The sequence below is a fragment of the Ixodes scapularis genome, unplaced genomic scaffold (assembly GCF_016920785.2).
Source record: "Ixodes scapularis isolate PalLabHiFi unplaced genomic scaffold, ASM1692078v2 PGA_scaffold12__126_contigs__length_90152505, whole genome shotgun sequence".
NCBI lineage: Eukaryota > Metazoa > Arthropoda > Arachnida > Ixodida > Ixodidae > Ixodes > Ixodes scapularis.
This window is the reverse complement of record NW_024609838.1, coordinates 61,479,239-61,501,333: the sequence shown is the minus strand read 5'-3', so window position 1 is coordinate 61,501,333 and position 22,095 is coordinate 61,479,239. Positions and strand designations below refer to the sequence as shown.

The window sequence follows — 22,095 nt, the reverse complement described above, 5'->3', positions numbered from 1 at the left end:
CGCAGTTCGTCAGAATCTCAATGACTTGACTGCATAGTGAAAAAGGCAAAAAAATAAAAAATAAAACGATGCTGGTCAGTAAACATGACGGGCATCGTGACGGGGCTCGCCAGTTTGAACAGCAAAGCGCCGATGCCGGCCAGTCACTGAACTTCCATGTACATACTGGCCATCAAAGGATATACAGTATAGATCACTTACAACGTAACCGCTTATAGTGCAGGACCGGGTATAACGCGGCTTTTTTAAACCACCGGTTCGCCTCCCATAGAGCTCCATGTATTTACATACCGCTTAAAATGCAGGCACGCGAAAGAAAATACCAATTATAGTGCGGTTTTTGGAACAGCCCGCCGACCGCGCCGACGCGCAGCGAGCACGCTTCCCTGTGCGACACTAGATAACGGCGCGAGCCGCAAGCGGCACTCGCGGGGCAAGGAGGTTGCTCGGAGAAGGCGAAGAAAGAGGCTTCAGTTGCCATAGCGACGGAGGGACGCATGCACGTGTCGTTCACGTGCGTGCGTCCCTCCGCTGCATTGGAAACAAACAACCGCAACGACAGACCAATCGCAGGTCGAAGAGAAGTGTTCGCGCGCGTTGCATGCCGGTCGCGGGCCGGGTGCTTCTACCCGCGAACATGGCGTCGGTTGTGATCGTCGACGTGGACGGCGTGGTGAAAGCTTATCGTTCCGCGTAAAAGCGCTATCCTTGACTGTGCATTTTCGTTGTGTGTCGCTATGATAACCCAGCACGTACTAGAAGGGAAGATCCACCTACTCGTGCGGCGATGTTGTGGCGGCACTCAGACGGCAGAAACGCCCGTGTCGTCGTGTTCGTTTAATTCGACTACAGTGGTGCTTTCTAAGCATTTGTGTTTTCGAACATCGCCCGGATTTCTTATTTAGAGCATTACATGCCTGTGCTCAAGTTTAAGGTATTACTGGCGCGTACCGTATAAAGGATGCTAATTTTTATGCGTTTTCATCGCCGGAGAAAAGTGATTAGGGTTAGCAATACTGAACGCTTGCAACGTCCGTCCGCAACCCGCGACGCCGTTAAAAGGCTGCGCTAGGCAAAAGTCGCTCATTTCTTTCAAAATGTGTGACACACTTGAGAGAGAAGTGTACTAGTCTGGTGAAATAAAGACTTTCCTCAAACTAAGCTTTATTTTTCATCTATTATACAATAAATTTTTTTACAAAGGTAAGTTTTCTGATGGCATGTATTTTGGCCTGAAAAATTGATGTTTTGGTTATAGCGCGGTACCGCTTATAGCGCGGATCTTCACGACTTCCGCGACATACGTTATATGCGGTCTACACTATTAGCTTTCACTTTACAAAATACTTTTAATTTTTGTGATTGTTTTCTGTTCAGATAAATTCTGGATCACGTTAATATGAAACATACACTTAACGCCAATGTCAAACCTCTCACATTTTTTTTCTTTCTGTGTTGTCTCAAAATCGTCACTAGCGACAAGTTTCCGACTAAATGAATACCAGGTTTTCTTTTCCGCCAGCTCTGCATGACGGTCAATTTACCTCGTTTCTTCATATTGGCTACTGCATGTCAGGAACATGGGTGGTTTTGATAGAACCGAATTGGATGGACATATGAGAATTCTAACTTATTAGTTATTACACTGAAGGCGACACATACTGATACATGCAGTGATGTAGGAGTGTGACAGATTTAGAAATAGACTTTTTTGTTATAAGCACGGCCGCTGATTCCAACTAAGTATCCTTAATCCTAAAGCTAGATTGAACGGAAATGTATTACCAGATGCACCACTCGCTAAAAGTAACTCTGTCGAATTGCCACGATATTTCAAGATCCCTCCTCCAGGTCATACCTGAGAAAAACTATATTTGTTTTTTTATTTTTCGGCCAATATTGGTTAAAACCGGTTACCGGTAAATACTTTACGGTTACGGTTACGGTTATGTTTTTTTCTTTTTTAAATTTCAAATAACAATTTTGTTCCGATTAGGGTTATTGAAAATTTTCTTTCCTAAATGGTTTTCAGTTTCGGTTACGGTTACGGCTCGAGTCCCTGCTTTGCGTACCTATATTGATGAAAGCCCTTGAAATTGCCTGAATGTGCACCATAATAGAATGTTGAACATGCAGGCATAAACAAGGAGACCGCAGGAAAGCTATCAAAGATACTGAAATGACACTTTCCGATTGTGTGTACATCTAGCTGTGGCATCAAATTAGTTCTTGTTTTTGTTTGTTGTTATGTGGAGAAAAGTATGTGAAAAAGGTTATTTGACAGTTATCAAGCCATTTTTAAAAAAAAAATAATTAAAGAATAACAATACGTAGTTTAAACATAATAATGAACAAGTATTACAGAGTGCATAGAAAAAGCTAGATGGAATTAGATGGCGATGACTTGCGCAAAAATCGCCTTGATGTCACCTTTTTGGCGCCGCGTATCAGCTCGCTGTCTTCTGCGGTCTGAGCTCTGATCGACACAGCTCGTACGGTATCGGGATGGATTGTTTGCAACTTGATGTTTCAACCATACGCATGAAAGCCTTCGGCATCAGGCGGCTGATCCGGTTTTCTTTTGAACAATATATGGCAAAGTATGTTTTGTGCAAAGCGGATATTTTCAGTCTAGACTTTGTCCAATTTGCCCACTTTTTCCCGCTCACTTTTTCTTTGTTTTCTTCTCTGTAGTATTTCAATTTTTTTCATTTAAGTCACTGGCCACACTACCTAGATGGCGCCACTGTTCCACCATTGCGCCCGTGTTATCAGGGTTGCGTTCCTGTGGCGCTCAACCTCACGTTGTTGACCGTTAAATAAACAGTTGCGCTTCAACCACCAACCGCGTCGGACCTCTCTCTCTCTCCGTCCGGGGCTCCCGCGCCTGGCCCGCCGGTCACCTCTTCGGCATGTGAGACTCCTCGTTTTTCCGCAGGCCCACGCAGGCACTGCCCTTCTTTATTTTCTCGGGTGTCCGCATTTTCTTTTAATTACTACATTTTTGGCGATGAGGTATTTCTTTTAATTACTACAATTTGACGACGAGGATGGTATGATTTTTTTTTCTCCGCATTTTCGAGCCTTCGCGCCTTTGAGGCTTCGTTTCGCCGATTTTCGTCGCGGCTCTACTCTTCTTAGCATCGTTTTTTGAGCGTCCGAGCGGTTGGTTGGGCGTACTCGGCGTCTAGACGTGATGTGTATTTTTTTTAACAAAGAACGGCGCCTTTGTCCGCTGTGTCCAAGATGGCGGCTGCTCAGGGTCGTGTTCCCGCCGAATTCCCCCCTACGCCCGGTGAGCCGGTAGCGCCGTGGCTGACTTGGAAGCACGGCTTCCTGAACTACCTCGAGGCGATCGACGCCGAGGATTTTCCGCCGAAACGCAAGAGGGCGATTTTATTGTCATTTCTCGGCGATGAAGGCAATCGCGTCGTTGATGCGTTCAACCTAGCAGGTCCGTCCGCTAGCGCGACTCAGGATGAGTTTCAAGTTTTGTTGTCCGCTCTGGTCACCCATTTCGCTTCCGCTCCAAATATTATTGTTGAGCGCCGGAAGTTCGTCAACCGAGTACAAGGTCCAGGAGAGACTGTTTCCCAGTACCTTGGGGCGCTCAGACGCCTAGCTTCTTTTTGCGATTACGGCGAGGCTCTAGAGAGCCGCGTCGCGGAGATGTTTATTTCGGGGATCCGCAGCACAGAAGTGTAGGATCGTTTAATCCGAGAGTCCGACGGAGCTAACGCACCTAGCCTCGATCGTGCTGTCAACTAGCGCAGCAGTTCGAGCGGGCATCTCGAGATTGCGATCTCTTTCGGCGTTTGTCGGACCAAGATCCAAACGCGTCGCACGTGGAAGAGCATGTAAAAGATGCCGCGATCTTCAACCGTTGAGCTACCAGCAGGCCCGAGATGGCGAGGCATCATCTTCCCGAAGGAACCAGCATCTTCCTCTTTCGTCTCCCCCAAGACGTGAGCGTCCTTCTCCCCCTCGTTCTCCTCCTTCCCCGTCGGGTCCAACACCACATAGAGCAAAGGCCGCAGCGCTCGGAGTTGTGACGTCACAGATTCACGACGAGTGGGCCGACCTGAGAGGAAAGCGTCTCCGCAACACACGCTCTCTTTTTCTTTTTCTTATACTTGTTTTCCAGAGGACAACAAGCGGCGCATGCTCCGGACTTTTTTTGTTTTTGTTTTTAGCCCAACAATTTGGCACCGGGGCAGATGTAAATGCGGTGCCACTGAGGGCTGTTATAGATGTGAGTGCAGTACGACCCACTGCAGTGAAACTCTACGGTGTCGGCGAACAGCCACTGGAGGTGTTGGGAAAGGCTCAAGCCACCCTAAACTGTGGAAAAAACAGCGTCCGAGATGAGATGTATGTTATCCAAGGGCTGGAAGAACCTCTGCTGGGTCGTCGGGCGAGTACGGGTCTAAAGATTGTACAGCTGCTGCAAGCGGTTACAGCAGACCCAGGTGCCAAGTACAAAGAAAAGTTCCCAGGAATGTTCAAGGGTCTCGGGAAAATGAAAGTTGACTACCACATCAAGCTCGAGGCAGGTGCAAGCCCAGTTTCAGTAAACACGTCACGGAGAGTGCCCTTGGCTCCGTTGGATAAGGTCAAGGCCCAGCTGACGGAGATGGAGAAAGACGGCATTATTAGGAAAGTCGTAGAGCCGACTCCCTGGGGCTCAGCTATGGTGGTGATCCCTAAATCAAGTGGGGAAGTCAGGATTTGTGTTGACCTGACAAACCTCAACAAGTGCCTTGAAAGGGACAAGCTTGTCCTCCCGTCGGTAGAAGAAACTCTGGGGCGCCTCGCTGGCGCAAAGGTTTTTTCGAAGTTGGATGCCAAAGCGGGATTCTGGCAAGTGAAATTGGCCGAAGGCTCACAGCTTCTCACATTTTTTATAACCCCCTTTGGCAGGTTCTGTTTCCAAAGGCTCCCCTTTGGATTCTCCTCGGCGCCTGAGCACTTCCAAAGACGTATGAATCAAGTTCTTGAGGCGATACCTGGAGTGTTGTGTCACATGAATGACATTTTGATCACGGGAAGAGATTTCAAAGAACACGACGAGAGGCTGGAGGAGGTCCTTTCGAAACTGAATGCTGCGGGAATCACACTTAACGGCAAGTGCGAGTTCACAAAAACATCTTTGAAGTTCTTGGGACACATCCTGAGTGCGGAAGGGATCCAGCCAGACCCCGAAAGAGTGAAGCAATCATGAACTTCGGGCACCGGACACCGTTACTAAAGTTCGTCAGTTTATCGGCATGGCTAACCAGGTTGGACGGTTTATACCCAACTTGTCGGAGAAGCTAAAACCCATCAGAGATCTTCTCAGAAAGGACGCAGAATGAAACTGGGACGCCCAGCAGCAAGGAGCATTCGACCAGGTGAAGCGAGACATCACGGAAGCTACAACGCTGACACTCTATGATCCCCGACAGCAGTTGATAGTGTCGGCAGACGCCTCGGCGTATGGGCTATGCGCAGTGCTGTTGCAGAAAAATCGGCCGAAGGAGCCCGGTCGCTTTTGCATCCAAAGGACTGAGTGAGACGGAAGGACGGTACGCGCAAATAGAAAAAGAGGCTTATGCGGTCACTTGGGCATGCGAACGCTTCGAAAAGTTCTTGGTAGGAACCAAGTTTCATGTGCAAACGGACCACAGACCCCTAATTGCGTTATTGAGTGACCGAGAGTTGAATATCATTCCTGCAAGAATCCAGAGGTTCAAGCTCAGACTCATGCGTTTCAGCTACTCCAAAGAACATGTACCCGGGAAGGATTTGTGGACGGCAGATGCTCTCTCGAGTTCCCCAGTAGAGCCCCCTGAGAAGATGGAAGAGTGGTTAGATTCGTACGTCCAGCTTGTGACAAGCTTCCTGCCAGCTACAAGTCACTATCTGGACGAAGTACGCACTGCTCAGAGTCAAGATCCTGTATGTTGCAAGTTAAGAGAGTACTGTGCAAAGGGCTGGCCCCACAAGACGGACATCCCACCAGAGATCGCTCTTTACTTCAGGAATAAGGAGAGCCTTACGGTACAGAGCGATCTCCTCTTGAAAGACAATCGGCTAGTAATCCCGAAGTTATTGAGAGAGAAAGTGCTGTGCTAATTACATGCAGGGCACCAAGGAGTGTCCAAGTGCAGAGAACGAGCAAGAATGTCAGTGTGGTGGCCAGGACTCAGCACTCAGTTGCAAAAGGTGGTTACCAACTGCACAAGCTGCATCCAAGAGCGCATCCCAAAAGTGGAACCTATGATAGCATCGGAGCTCCCCGACTATCCATGGCAACGTGTTGCAGCCGACATATTTGAATTGAACGCAAGCACTACCTTGTAGTTGCAGATTACTACTCCAGATTTATAAAAGTGTGTCTGCTGAAGCAAACAACATCGGAAGCGATTGTGGCGGACCTAAAGTCTGTGTTTGCCCGCCATGGGATACCAGAGGTGTTCAGTTCAGACAACGGACCGCAGTTCGCGTCCAAGAGTTTTGACGAATTCACAAGAAAGTACCAGATTCGCCACATAAAACGCAGCCCACACTATCCAAAGAGTAACGGGGAAGCAGAACGCATGGTAAAAATTGCCAAAGACATCCTGAAAAAGGCTGAAGACCCACACCTGGCACTTTTGATCTACAGAACTACACCAGGCCCCTGCGGATTCAGTCCAACTCAACTACTCATGGGACGGCAATTACGTACAACTTTGCCTATGTTGCCATCTATGTTAACCCCGAAAATGCCAAACCACGCGGATTTCCGAAGAAAAAATAAGGAAGAGAAAAGAAGGCAGGCCAAAGGATACAATCAACGGCACGGAGTAAGCTGCCACAAGGAGCCGTCCATCGGTGACTCTGTTTGGGTCAGAGACCCTGGCACGCCGGGGCAGATTTTGAGGAAAACGAACAACCCGAGATCCTTCGTGGTGGAGACACCGTCTAGACAACTTGTCCGGAATATCTACCATTTAGTCCCAGCAGAAACACCGAGAAAGAGTGCTCAAACCGGGTACAATGAAGACGAAGAAACGATAGGCGAACAAGTGATCAATCCAGGGGAGAATGTCCAGACCCCGTGCGTTAAGGACAAAGAACCAACATCGGAACAGGTACTCGACCCAGAGGGAGGTCCACCTATGGCTCTCGGTCCGGAAGAATCTACTCCGACATCGGAACAGGTACTGTACCAAGAGGAAGGTCCACCTACGGCTCTCGTTCCGGAAGAATCTGTCATCGACTCCGGCACAAGGAAAGAGGAGCCCTAAACTTTCACTAGAGCTGGGCGACGAATCATTTGGCCCCAAAGATTCAAAAACTAGTTTCAAGCCCATTGTAGAGAAAGGGGGATGCGGAAATAGTCACGTTTATGCGTTTCCGTAAAACCCCGAGAGGGGGCAGCCAGTTGGGGGCGCGTGCTTAACCCAGCTCGCTGGTGCTGTTCTGTCTCTCTCGGTGTGGTCAATCCAAATTATCTCGACAGTCCTCATGTGTTGCCTCCACGTATCCGAGGCAATGAGAATGTCATCGATGTAATGATGAGCCTCCGGAATTCCACGTAGCAACTTTCTCATCAGTCTGGTGAAGGTAGCAGTGGCAGTCTTGAGACCGAAAAGCATGAACCTGGACTGGTAAAGTCCGCTACTCGACGAGAACGCTGTCTTCTACTTGGCCAAATCCTCCATCGGGATCTGCCAATATCCCTTCGGTAGATCCAGCTTAGAGAAAAACTTCTTACGACCCACCTTGGCGAAGGTGACGTCCGCCCTTGGAATCGGCTTTGCATCATCCTTAAGCACGTCGTTTAACTTCCTGTAATCAACGCAAAACCTGTTACAACCGTCTTTCTTTCTAACAATTACAACCGGCGCGTTATACGGTGACGTGCACCGTTCAATACCGCCCAGTCGGAACATTTCCAAAATCTCCTTTTCGACTGTCTCTTGGACGGAAAATGGCAACGCATGTTGCCTTATCTGCCCAGGTTCTTCAATCGTCAATTTCAGAACGCACGTGATCAAGTGATCACCTGAAAGATCTGAAAATACGCTCTTATACTGTTCGATCAAACTCCACACCTCATCTTTCTTATTATCATTCAGGTCATCGTTGACCGTGACCTCTTTCCAGTCATGTACAATCACGTTATCAGGCGTCGATGCCTTATTGGCCTCTCCAGCAAGTGTAGCCTCGCCAAGGTCCTGCGTTGCCGCACTGCAGCTTGGCTGCCTCCGGTTGACCTCGACCCTCTCTTGGTATCTCTTGAGCATATTCACGTGGAACACCTTCTTGCGTCCTTCAACATTGGGCTCGTAGTCCACTTCGTTTTTTTTTTTTTGCAGGATACTACAAATGGTCCTTTCCACTGCATTATTAACTTGTGGTCGCTCGGTAGGAGAATGAGGGCCAAATCCCCTTTCAGTTAGCGGTTGACGCCCTTTTTGTCATGGTGCTCTTTGCACTTGATCTTGGCCTCCTCCAAGAAGCGGTGAGCCAACTCACATGTTCTTTGTAGTCTCTCTCTTAGCTCGAGTAGGCCACCTCGGTGGCTCCGAGGCGAGAGCGCCGGCCTCCGGATCCCCAGGTGGCGGGTTCGAATCCCGACCGAGGTGCCCGCAATAAGACGGAGGTTTATTGCGGAGAAGGCGCCGTGTAACCGAGCTTTCGGTTGCACGTCAAAATATCCCCAGGTGGTCGAAATTAATCCCCAGTCCTCCGCTGGGGCGTGCCAGATGCTCGTCGTAGGTTTGGCACGTAAAACCCCCAAATTTGACTTTTTTTTTTAGCTCGAGTACGTGACCATAGGACGTCCTCACGTCGTCTTCAAGCGTCTCGTTGGACCAGATCTCCTTAAGGATGGCCAAAGGTCCCCGAACTCTTCAGCCGTATACCAAATGAGCTTCTTAGCGATAGAGGTTCCTGCTTCACGTCGGACCTCATGAAAGAGGTAAGCCGGGCTGCTGTCCATGAAGCATCTCATGACTACACCCTACCATCCGATGGGGAACGGGTTGGTGGAAAGATTAAATGGAACCATCAAACAGATGATCAGAAGAATGTGTCAAGAAAGGCCCAAGGACTGGGACAGGTACCTACCGGCACTACTGTTCGCCTACAGGGAAGTGCCACAGGCAAGCCTGAACTTTTCACCATTTGGGCGCAATTAATCAAGGCTGCATACAATGTTAGAAAGTACGAAGAACCACGGAAAAACTGCCCCCCAGAAATTAAAAAAAAAAAAAAAATATCAAGGAGCGAAAAAAAGAAAAAAAAAAGAAATTGCACCAAGAAGCACGAGCGAGTTGCGCCATTGATGACAAACAAGTTGTAAAAACAGTTCTGCTAAAGGAAACTACGTAGTTTTTTTATGCTTTCTTTGCTACGAGCTATTTTACGTGGCGATCCAGAGAAGCGGAGAAAGGGGGAGCAAGTCAGTTGGCTCTGCCCCTCAAACGTCCAACACAACGTCAGTTGACTTGCCCAGGGCTAGCTCCACAGGGGTCTATTTCTTCTCCAAGCGTATCCCCCAGCGCCTTCCTCAAACCTCTTCGTTTAAAGGGCAACTCCACTCCATTTTTACAATTTTTGGGTTATGATCTGTTTAGTCGAAGCCGGCGACCCTGAATCACGAAATATAATTTGTTTTTCGGTAGTGTGTATAGTTTTGTAGATATCGCGAATGCAAGAATCGGTCCGGCGGCACGGCGAAACCGAAACTACCGGTTGAAGCAGCTTGGCAACACTGATACTAGTGGCGCGGCGTCGGAGTGACCTAGTTCTAGTTCCGCGCTTCTGAGCCGACGCGCCAACAAGGTCGGCTGTCGCACGTGGAGTTTCAAAACAGAAGGTTACATGCAAATTTTCTTTTTTTTTTTACCGCTTTACTTTGTTAATATGCACCAAATGTAGTAATTTTAGTGTGTATTTATAAATTTGCCAGCCGAAAAGCAAATCCGACTGCTATAAATATGACGCGGTCGGTGCCGGCGCAGCGTGACTGTATTTGTTTCTTGCGCGCGGACCGAGAAAACGAAATAATGGGAGATAGATGGACAGATCTATCCATAAGTGGTCTAAGTTGTTAAAGCCAAGGTGCCTTCATGTGCACGCTAGTTAGATCTGCCGCGACCTGCTGCGTCCGGCCGATCGTGCTGGAGCAGCCGGCCGGCGGACGGTACGTGAACAGCGACGGCACCGCATCGTTCTTCAAAGACGCCTGTTTCGTGGTGAAACCCGCAACAGTCAGCAGCCGCAGATCCCGTGTGTAGGTGTCTGACGTAAAGTGCTGGGAACAGAGCTTCGCGTTGGAGCTCGGAGTCAACGGTCTTCCGAAGTCTATCCGGCGAACGGCACCGACCCACACCTTGTGCCTCTTCCGGTCTCTTGGGAACTGGTGGAACCGCAGCTTCGGGTTTCGCACCGGGTTGTTGGTGCAACCCACAGCACTACAAATCCTGCTCGACATTGCCCAACGCGAGACCGGCGAATCTCTCCGGCTCCACGACGCGCGCGTGAGCGAGCAGCACCGCTTTGCTCTCTTCCGCGCTGTCGCGGAAGCAATGCTGGAATTAAAGGAACTGCCTGGACGCTAATAAAAATAGGAAAACACAGGATAATGTGGTAAAAACCTCGTGCCGTCAGCAGAATCGCAGAATGCCACGGGAGACGAAGCGTTCGTGGCGTCCGTACGAGCGCGCAGGACTAGACCTACGTCATTGCCCAGTGTTGCTTCACTAGCTCACCCGGTGCCAGCGTTGCTCACCCGCTTTCGGGCCGCTAACCGAGCCGGGAGAACTTTTTTAATATTGGTTTTAATCGGTAACGCGGCGTCGGTTTGACGTGATATTTTGGGTATGACCGTATTTTGACCTCCTAAAGCGATATCAGTCATTTCGATAGGGTCGACTTTTTGAGTGGAGTTGCCCTTTAAGGAAGGGCGTGAAGACACTCCACCACATACCACGCTCCCGAAACGGCGAGAGCGACTGGAACACATTTTCGAGCGGATGTGAGCTATCGAGCAACACCACCACGGAAGTTTTTCGACTGCTGTTTGTTGGGGGTCACCATGTTGCCCCCATAGCGCCTCATCACACTTTAGCAGACCTTGGAAAATTATCTTGCCTGACGGTGGAGCAAAGTCATCTATTGCCTTAACCCACCAATTATTAAGCTTGGCCCACGTGACTGCGCCTGGCGCATCCATATAGACGAAAAACACGGTAACCTGGCGCAAAATCTGTGGGCTTTGTGCGCAAAAAAAAAAAAAGTGAGCTCTGACAAAATTATTTAGGAAACGTTCAGGCTTCATAGTTCACGGTTTAAGTTCTGAGAAACAATAAGGCATTCTGCACAGTGTGAGCGGGAGCGGGCCATGCGGTTGGCGGCTAAAGATGAATGAGAGATACACGAACGACAAAAACAGACCGCGCCTTCCACCGAAGTATTTGCTGAGGATGCTAGCCGCTCAACAGTAGGAACCGGCAGAAGTATTCGACGGGGAGTGCGGCAAAGAGAAAGAGGAAGAAAGGGAGCGGAGAGAATGAGAGCGGCCTGCGCGGTGACATTCGACACGTCGCACCATTACGTGCACGGGCAGGGGGGGGGGGGGGGGGAGGGAATGGGAGAGACTGTAGTTACCCCCGGCAGAGGTGGAAACGGCATATGCAGAGGAAGCTCGAGCTAGTATGCGTCACTTTTCCAAATACTGGAGCTTTAATCACAATACGTGTCTAAATCTGTTTGCTGATTACGTAGAGAAATAGCTAGAGTATGCCCCTAAGTTGTGAGTATATTAAATCATCTTTAGCACCCTTATATTTATTTTCTACCCAACTCATCGCGATGAAAAAAAAAAAAAACCCAGAGAAAACAAAAACTTGAGAGTCGAGACCACTTGTCTTGTGAGCTAACGTGGAGCATTACCCCCGTCTTGGGGAGAGGGAACTGCCAAAGGGCCTTGAGCGATCTCGCAGAGGTGATAACTGGAAAAGGGAAGAAAGAGGAGGCGGCGTTTCGAAAGTCGGGTGGGTGGCCGGGGATCGCTCGACAACGCGCGCGGGAAATGTGAGGCGCAGCCCGTGAGTTATAGAGTTCTCTCTTCCGTCTTTCCCTCAGCCAACCGAGGTAGCTAGAGCGGAGTTCTGGTGCAGAAATGTTGTAAGCTCGGCGTCCTTGCGTATGTTCCACGGTTTCACCTCTCACTTGATTCGGAATTAATCTGCATATTTTTTTCTTGTTTGTTCATTCCTTAGTAGCTCCTTTGCGGTCTTTAACTTGTCTAGTTTAATTGATCCCGTATTCGCGCTCCTCTTATGGAAGTTGTTTGTATTCACCTGAGCAATTCGTGACGTTTGTTTTTCGGAGCTCGTTTGCTTCTCTCTTGTTTTATATATTTTTTTATAATTCCCAACTTTTTATTTTGCTATTTGCTTCATTAGTATCCCGGAATTTTTTTTCTTTTTTTTTGTAGCACAATTGTATTTTGAGTTATGTAAGTTATTGCTTTCATTTCCCCGCGTAATTCGAGTTTTTTTTCTCTCTTAGTTGCACTCAGTATTGGAAGACAAACAGACAACATAGGCTTTCGTATAACTCAGCTCTGTAGCTCCTTTGTTTTCTTTCCTTAGTTACTAACCCGTTTTGAATATTTTCGTAGCTTCTTATGGAAGTCTTGCCTGCACCTGTGTAATTCAAAGATTACTTCTGTTGATCTAGTTTGTACTAGGTTCTTGTTTGCGTTGCTCCCATAACGATCGTTTGGTGGCGTTCATCGGCGTAGCTCGGGTTCAACCCGTTCATTCTTCCAAGTCGTCATGTACGCGCTCGTTCGATTTCTTCGGGGCTACGATCCCCATATGCGGCATGTGATAGTGGTTAGTGACATTCAGGATTTTCGTCCTGCGGATACCTCAGACTTGGCAACAAATCAATTTACGACGTACTCTGGCGCGACGACGTGGAGGACAACACCGGCTTCTACTCCGCACAGGTCCTGACACTCGGAAGTGAGTACCAACGATTTAATCAACTCTTTTCTTTGTTTTTTTCGGCTCCACATTTATAGCAAAATGATTTGTTGGCCTAGTTGGTTAAACATTACGAAAATTAAAAAGCGCAACAGACAAGGACAAGAGGGAGACAACACAGGACAAGCGCTTGTCCTGTGTTGTCTCCCTCTTGTCCTTGTCTTTTGCGCTTTTTAATTTTCGTAATCCGCATTCATATTCTGACTTTTGTACTGATTTCTAGACACGAAAGAAGTAGTCAAAGACCTGCCAAAAAGGGTTCCAGTTCCCAAGATGGCTATCGAGGAAAGCTCGAATGACGAAACAGAGGTACAGAAAAGGTGATAGGTACCGTACAGAAAATTCATAATGGAACCGTAATTTACCTTCGCCCTAGCAAAAATAACGGTTTGAAATTAGTCCGGAAAGCGGAATCCGGACTAAAATCTTACCGGAGTCACACCGGAAGGCGGCTTCCGGTTCGCACAAACCGTGAATATTCAAATCCGGTTCAAAGTCAAATTGGAGGAATTCCGGAGAGGTGAATTCCGGTTCGCTCATACCACGATTTTCATAATCCGGTTCAAAGTCAAATTGGAGGAATTCCGGACAGGCAAATCCCGGTTCGCTCAAACCGTGATTTTCCTAATCCGGTTCAAAGTCAAATTCAAGGAATTCCGGAGAGACAGATTCCGGTTCGCACAAACCGTGATTTTCCTAATCCGCTTCAAAGTCAAATTGGAGGAATTCCAGACAGACAAATTCCGGTTCACACCAACCGTGATTTTCCTAATCGGTTCGCACAAACTGTGATTTTTGGAATCCGGTTAAAAGTAAAATTGAAGAAATTCTAGACACACGATATGCGGTTCGAACGAACCATTCCTTGCCAAATTCAGTTAAAAGGCAAATTGGACAAAGTCTAGACTGAAAATATCCGCTTTGCACAAAACATACTTTGCCATATATTGTTCAAAAGAAAACCGGATCAGCCGCCTGATGCCGAAGTCTTTCATGCGTATGGTTGAAACATCAAGTTGCAAACAATCCATCCCGATACCGTACGGGCTGCGTCGATCAGAGCTCAGACCGCAGAAGACAGCGAGCTGATACGCGGCGCCAAAAAGGTGACATCAAGGCGATTTTTGCGCAAGTCATCGCCATCTAATTCCATCTAGCTTTTTCTATGCACTCTGTAATACTTGTTCATTATTATGTTTAAACTACGTTTTGTTATTCTTTAATTATTTTTTAAAAAAAATGGCTTGATAACTGTCAAATAACCTTTTTCACATACTTTTCTCCACATAACAACAAACAAAAACAAGAACTAATTTGATGCCACAGCTAGATGTACACACAATCGGAAAGTGTCATTTCAGTATCTTTGATAGCTTTCCTGCGGTCTCCTTGTTTATGCCTGCATGTTCAACATTCTATTATGGTGCACATTCAGGCAATTTCAAGGGCTTTCATCAATATAGGTACGCAAAGCAGGGACTCGAGCCGTAACCGTAACCGAAACTGAAAACCATTTAGGAATGAAAATTTTCAATAACCCTAATCGGAACAAAATTGTTATTTGAAATTTAAAAAAAAACAAACAAAAAACATAACCGTAACCGTAACCGTAAAGTATTTACCGGTAACCGGTTTTAACCAATATTAGCCGAAAAATAAAAAACAAATATAGTTTTTCTCAGGTATGACCTGGAGGAGGGATCTTGAAATATCGTGGCAATTCGACAGAGTTACTTTCAGCGAGTGGTGCATCTGGTAATACATTTCCGTTCAATCTAGCTTTAGGATTAAGGATACTTAGTTGGAATCAGCGGTCGTGCTTATAATAAAAAAGTCTATTTCTAAATCTGTCACACTCCTACATCACTGCATGTATCAGTATGTGTCGCCTTCAGTGTAATAACTAATAAGTTAGAATTCTCATATGTCCATCCAATTCGGTTCTATCAAAACCACCCATGTTCCTGACATGCAGTAGCCAATATGAAGAAACGAGGTAAATTGACCGTCATGCAGAGCTGGCGGAAAAGAAAACCTGGTATTCATTTAGTCGGAAACTTGTCGCTAGTGACGATTTTGAGACAACACAGAAAGAAAAAAAATGTGAGAGGTTTGACATTGGCGTTAAGTGTATGTTTCATATTAACGTGATCCAGAATTTATCTGAACAGAAAACAATCACAAAAATTAAAAGTATTTTGTGAAGTGAAAGCTAATAGTGTAGACCGCATATAACGTATGTCGCGGAAGTCGTGAAAATCCGCGCTATAAGCGGTACCGCGCTATAACCAAAACATCAATTTTTCAGGCCAAAATACATGCCATCAGAAAACTTACCTTTGTAAAAAAATTTATTGTATAATAGATGAAAAATAAAGCTTAGTTTGAGGAAAGTCTTTATTTCACCAGACTAGTACACTTCTCTCTCAAGTGTGTCACACATTTTGAAATAAATGAGCGACTTTTGCCTAGCGCAGCCTTTTAACGGCGTCGCTGGTTGCGGACGGACGTTGCAAGCGTTCAGTATTGCTAACCCTAATCACTTTTCTCCGGCGATGAAAACGCGTAAAAATTAGCATCCTTTATACGGTACGCGCCAGTAATACCTTCAACTTGAGCACAGGCATGTAATGCTCTAAATAAGAAATCCGGGCGATGTTCGAAAACACAAATGCTTAGAAAGCACCACTGTAGTCGAATTAAACGAACACGACGACACGGGCGTTTCTGCCGTCTGAGTGCCGCCACAACATCGCCGCACGAGTAGGTGGATCTTCCCTTCTAGTACGTGCTGGGTTATCATAGCGACACACAACGAAAATGCACAGTCAAGGATAGCGCTTTTACGCGGAACGATAAGCTTTCACCACGCCGTCCACGTCGACGATCACAACCGACGCCATGTTCGCGGGTAGAAGCACCCGGCCCGCGACCGGCATGCAACGCGCGCGAACACTTCTCTTCGACCTGCGATTGGTCTGTCGTTGCGGTTGTTTGTTTCCAATGCAGCGGAGGGACGCACGCACGTGAACGACACGTGCATGCGTCCCTCCGTCGCTATGGCAACTGAAGCCTCTTTCTTCGCCTTCTCCGAGCAACCTCCTTGCCCCGCGAGTGCCGCTTGCGGCTCGCGCCGTTATCTAGTGTCGCACAGGGAAGCGTGCTCGCTGCGCGTCGGCGCGGTCGGCGGGCTGTTCCAAAAACCGCACTATAATTGGTATTTTCTTTCGCGTGCCTGCATTTTAAGCGGTATGTAAATACATGGAGCTCTATGGGAGGCGAACCGGTGGTTTAAAAAAGCCGCGTTATACCCGGTCCTGCACTATAAGCGGTTACGTTGTAAGTGATCTATACTGTATATCCTTTGATGGCCAGTATGTACATGGAAGTTCAGTGACTGGCCGGCATCGGCGCTTTGCTGTTCAAACTGGCGAGCCCCGTCACGATGCCCGTCATGTTTACTGACCAGCATCGTTTTATTTTTTTATTTTTTTTTGCCTTTTTCACTATGCAGTCAAGTCATTGAGATTCTGACGAACTGCGGCAATTCATGAATAGCGAGTGGAAAGTGATTGGCTTTCCATTGACGCTGAGCTCTTTTCTCCATGCTGATGCACTGCTACCCTCCTTGAGTGCGCCCAGTGACCATCTTTCCTGTAAAGGCTCATTCTTTTTTGTGGTGACTTCTCGTAGAGTTTTCTTGTAGCACATCTTTTGCCAGTGGCCTTTCTTGCCACATGAGTGACATTTGGACGTGGAGGCCGGGCAGTTGCTCTTTTCATGAAAGCTTTGTCCGCCGCACTTCCCGCAACCGTGTAGCGGGCTCTTCCACCCCGTAGTCTCGTTTGTTTGGTCTCCGGAACTGGAGCGGCCTTTACTCGACGTTTTCCGGAGGGCGTCGACAGACAGTTCTGCTGGGTTCTCCTGGCGCACGACAGCCTGCTGCCTTCGTACGGCTTCCTTCTGTCTCGCCTTTTGTAACGCCTTCTCCAGGGTGAGTTCGGGATCAGTTTGTAACGTCTCTGACAGCTTCCCGTCCTGTAAGCCGACCACCAGGCGGTCGCGCACCAATGCTTCTTTGAGTGCTCCGCACCCGCAGTGGGCCACCAGTCTGTGTAGGGCCGTTACGAAGGCCTCGACGGTTTCGCCAGGTTCTTGTTTGCGTTCATGAAACCTCGCTCGCTCGTAAGTAACGTTTCTTTTTCCGATGCAATGATTTTGGAATACTTCCAGCACCTTTTCGAAGTCCACTTTGTCTTCTTCCGTCAGCGTTGCTGCGGCGAGTATGTCCTTGGCATCTCACCCTAGGCAGTAGATTAGAGCGTCTACTTGAGATGCTCCTTCTTCCTCCATGAGTCGCGAGACGCTTCTGTACCAGAGGAAACGACTGGACCAGGCCGTCCACTCCTCTGGGCGTTGAAAATCGAACGCTGTCGGTGGCGCGAAACCGTAGGCTGGCCTGGTTTCCCGATGCTCGCCCGCCGCCATCTTTGTCTCTGACGCACCCGGACAACCCGACCGTTTTCTTTCTTCCCGTTCGGACGCCTCTTCTGTTGTGACCGCCGCTCGTGACGCCTGCCCTTTTCACTGGTGTGGCCGCTCGTACCCCACTTCTGACACCATGTCGAGATAATTCGATTGACCACACCGAGAGAGACAGAACAGCACCAGCGAGCTGGGTTAAGCACGCGCCTCCAACTGGCTGCCCGCTCTCGGGGTTTTATTGAAACGCATAAACGTGATTATTACCACAAGAACGTTGCATACAGTTTTTGATCGGTCACAAGAAGCCAATATCACGGCTCGGCCGTAGAAATGCGAGATCGCATCTACAAAGACGACCTTCCTCGGTCATGAGTTGGGTGGAGACGAATCGCGCCCCACGCGGAGATCCTTGCAAGGATACAAGACGCGCCAAAGCCGGTGACAAAACGTCAAGTGAAGTCGTTTCTCGGGCTGACCGGCTATTACCGCGATTTCGTCCCAAACTACGCGGATCTCGCCACACCACTGCTGGAGCTCACGAAGAAAGGAGAACGAAGTCAAGTAGATTGTGGGGTCAGCACAGGAGGAGTCGTTCGAGAGGCTGAAGGACTGCTTATCGAGACCGCCTATCCTGTTGGCGCCAGATCCCGGCAAGGAATTCGTTCTGCGGACGGATGCATCTGATGCATGCCTGGGCGCAGTATTGCTCCAGGAAAGTGAAGGACTGCTGCATCCGGTGGGATATGCGAGCAGAACACTAGGAAAATAGGAGACGAATTATGCCACAGTAGAGAAAGAGTGTCTTGCGATTGTTTGGGCCGTGGAGCGATTTAGGCTGTTCTTATATGGCAGAAAAGTTCGAACACAAACGGTTCACCGAGCTTTGGAGTTTTTGAACAAAGCGAAGCACGTCAGCAGTCACATAATGCGATGGAGTTTGTCATTGCAGAAACCGGACTTTCACATCGAATACATTAAGGGGACAGACAATGTGGGAGCAGACTTTTTAAGTCGTCTAGAGAGCTAAGCCGTCGGGGGATATGGGTGGTTATCTTTTGAGCCCGTTCTCGTTTCGCCCTTCTCACTTGGCCCTTCTCAAAACAACCATTCTCAAAAAGATTTTCTCTCTTGGACCAGTCGCATTTGGTCCTTTCCCGTTTCGTCTTTCGGGTTCCAACCCTCCTCATTTTTGGCCCGTTCTCGTTTCGCCCTTTTCCCCTGGCCCATTTCAAAACAACCCTGCAAGTCTGTCTCCTTTTGTGTGCATGTGAGTGTTACTGTTCATCCGCGCTGTTCCATGAAAGCATAAATTTCCAACTTGCCCAAGCATCGACATTTTCAAGCCATTCTAAAAAATATTTCGCTTCGACCCGTCGTACTTGTTTTTTTAGAGTAATATGAATAAATACATTGATATTATGTGTGTGTGTGTGTGTTTGTGTGTGCCACGCTACAGGCATACTGTCTCTGCTAAGGATTTCAGCAGTGCGTCGAGGTCGTCATGAAAGCTACTATCTGACAATAAAACAGACCAACTATTTATCGCAGCCACATCATAATTCGAAATGTCACGTTGTTTCAGGTCTCTCGACTTGGAACAACGCCACCACTCCTATAATGCAGTGGTTCTCAAAAGGGGGTCTGCGAAGGCATCTTAGGGGTCTGCGAAGCCCTGTCTCATCAGTCAAGCACGGCAATATTAGTTGTCTTTCTTCACGTTGAGAAGATACGCTCCGATTTCCGGGAGAGTTCTCTCGTGTATATGTCAATGAGATAAGTCTACTTCACAGTAGCAATTAGTTATGTCCATTTACTAAGTCATTATCATGATAACCTATATCTTTCTATTCCCCTCCCCCCGAACGGGGTCCTCCATCATCTCCGCCTATCTACAAGGGGTCCGCGAAACATCAATGGTTGAGAACCACTGCTATTATGTATGCTATTTCTGTTCAAACAAAGTTTCCAAATTAAATTTTCATCGTTTTTTTTTTCTTATTTGCTTAGAGAAAGGGACGCACGCGTGAATGTACGATTATCAGTGCGTATACATCTACACATGACATATATCTCATGGTATGTTGGGGGCCCAAGCAAGGTAAGGCTCGTCAACAAAGCCGCGAAGGCAGAGCGACGTTAGAAGTATGCCGAACTAGTACCATTCGGTCGTAGCGCGAACGGGCGAAACGAGAATGGGTCCAGTTGCGAAAAACACGATTCGGACCTTATGAGAAGGTTCAAACGAGGACCAAATGAGAACGGGTCGAAATGTGCAAGGTTTAAATGCGAATGAGACGTTTTGAGATACACCCGGGGGATGTTGGTTATTAAAGGCAGGACACAGGGTTAATGAGACCCATTAGGATTTTTGTTTGTTGTTGAGTTCGGTCAGGACTAGAGTGTTGCCCACGTGATTTGTACGTGCAATTAAGGATGCGAGAGTGTAACCACGGTTTGTTTCCCTGATTTTCGGCGATACTAATGTTTGGGATGTGGAAACGGCATACGTGCTTGAGTGCTAAGGACCAAGTGGGGTGGTATTTGTGAATGTGCCGCGGTCTCTACAACAAGCCATCGAGGAGGTCGCCTTCGTGAAGAAACTTCATATTGTGAAGTTCTCGAAGTGAGGGGTGTGTCACGTGCCTTTGACGATTATTACGGGTGGAAGAAGAAAAGAAGCGGAAGGGAACGAGCGCATTCCAGAGAACAGCGAGCGCGAGAGGAGAACGGCGAGCGCGAGAAGAGAAGCAGGGGTGAAAGCAAGGGTCGGGCCGCGACGCACGGTGTCGACCAGAGCTCGGAGGGGAGGACCAGCCTCTACGCTCGGCGACGCCTGCTACGAACAACTCCAGGGGCGGTACGAGACACCGGCTTCTGCATCATCACATCAAGCGGCGACGCTCCGCAAGGCACCGAGGGGGAAGACTTGAACTTAAGGCAAGGACGGTAGCGGGAACGGGCTATGAGTGTGCTGACGTGACTTTAGCTGCCTTCAGTGTTTTGCTTTTCTTATTGTTAATTCGTTTTCCATTGTATCACTTCTGACATGTTCCTATCTCCCTTCTTGTAAATATATCATTTCGTTTTTTGATCCTCTTAGGGATGTCGTTTCTGTCTTTTTTCAATTGACGATGACAAAGGGCAGGATAGCTGAATTTCAGTTTTTATTAATTATTCCCAAGTTTCTTCTTGCTTTTATATTGTGGATGTGGATATTGTTTCAGAAGTTGTCTTTTCTTTACGAGTTGCATGGGAGAAAAGGATCCAAGGTTTCAAATGTGCCTACAAAAATAAGATGTTCCTTATGTGCTACATACGTCAGCGTTATGTATTTAACAAGGTTTGCAGACACGTTTTTTCAATTTTAAAAGTTTGTGGATTTGCGGGTGCTCCAGGTGAAGGTGGAAGCAAACACCACTCGCTAAAAGGCATGCACAATAATGCCACGTGTACTTTTCCAGCCAGTCTTGTCTCTGGAAGCCAATGCCGTCTGCAGGACGTCACCAAGGGCACGCGTTTTCCTCTAATTGGCGCTCCTTTTGAAACACACTTTAACTTTCTTCTTCCTCGTGCAGGGAGGGCTCCTTTAAAAATGGAGTTTACACATGGGAATTTTAGCCTTCGAACTCCAGATAACAAAAAACTAAACACGGTGCAATTTCCTGGTTTTGCAGTTGCCTACGGCTGCTACGCAGAAAAGCAGGAGGCCAGAGTCAAGAAAGACAAGGAGGACGACAAGAAAGACAAGGAGGACGGCGTCCTTTGCAGCAACAAGCCAGATCCCAAGAAAGGCAAAGAGCCGTCCGTCGGGGACATTTCAAAAAAGCTCTTAGGTGACTATTTGGTCAATAAGAACAGGAAAGAGTAGAGGGCGAAGAAGAACACGAAGAACGCGAACGGATCTCTGTTAGCAGTTCCCCCACCCTAAACGCCAGTCGCTTCCGCTATTCGTCCTGTTTTTTTTTTCTGCGATTTCTTTCTCTTCAATTTTTACTCTGTTTAGCATTATAGTTATAAGAACCTTGTGCAATATGTATTTTTATTTACAAAGCTAATTTTTCTCTACGATTTATTAATTATTTTGCACAGTCTTGAATGCGTGTTCTCTTCAACGAGATAGAGGGCCTGCGAGCGATAAGCTGACAGCTGAGATTGACCCCAATTGGCTGTCGCCACGTTACACATTGTTTACCAGTAGACACGTCTAGATTTTAACGAAGCACCGCGCACAAATAATTTCTTATCAATTCTTAATGACGGTACCGACGAGATAAGTTATGTTTCCTTTGTTTTAAATAAAAAATATGCTTGTACGACACAAACTTGGGCAGCTTTGCAACGCCTCCCCCAGGTGCCGTCAACCGTGGTGCTGTATTTTTGGGTTATTATCAAAGCCAGACATTCAGTTCTGGGGCTAAAAAAATTAAAAAGAAATAGTTTATAATGTATTTACAGCAATCGCGATAAACATCTCGGCTTAGTTTGTCGTAAAAGCCTCAGGATTTCGTACGGCCATGTGTCCAGTGGTCAAACAACATGGCGGCAGCCAAGCGGGGGTCAGTTTTGCCTGGTGAACAGA

At 47.6% G+C, this 22,095-nt stretch overlaps 1 pseudogene; it reads left to right on the top strand.

The window, feature by feature from the left end:
* Positions 1-21,384, top strand: part of LOC115331515 — a 29,170-nt pseudogene extending 7,786 nt beyond the window's left edge.
* Positions 21,385-22,095: the final 711 nt, after the last annotated feature.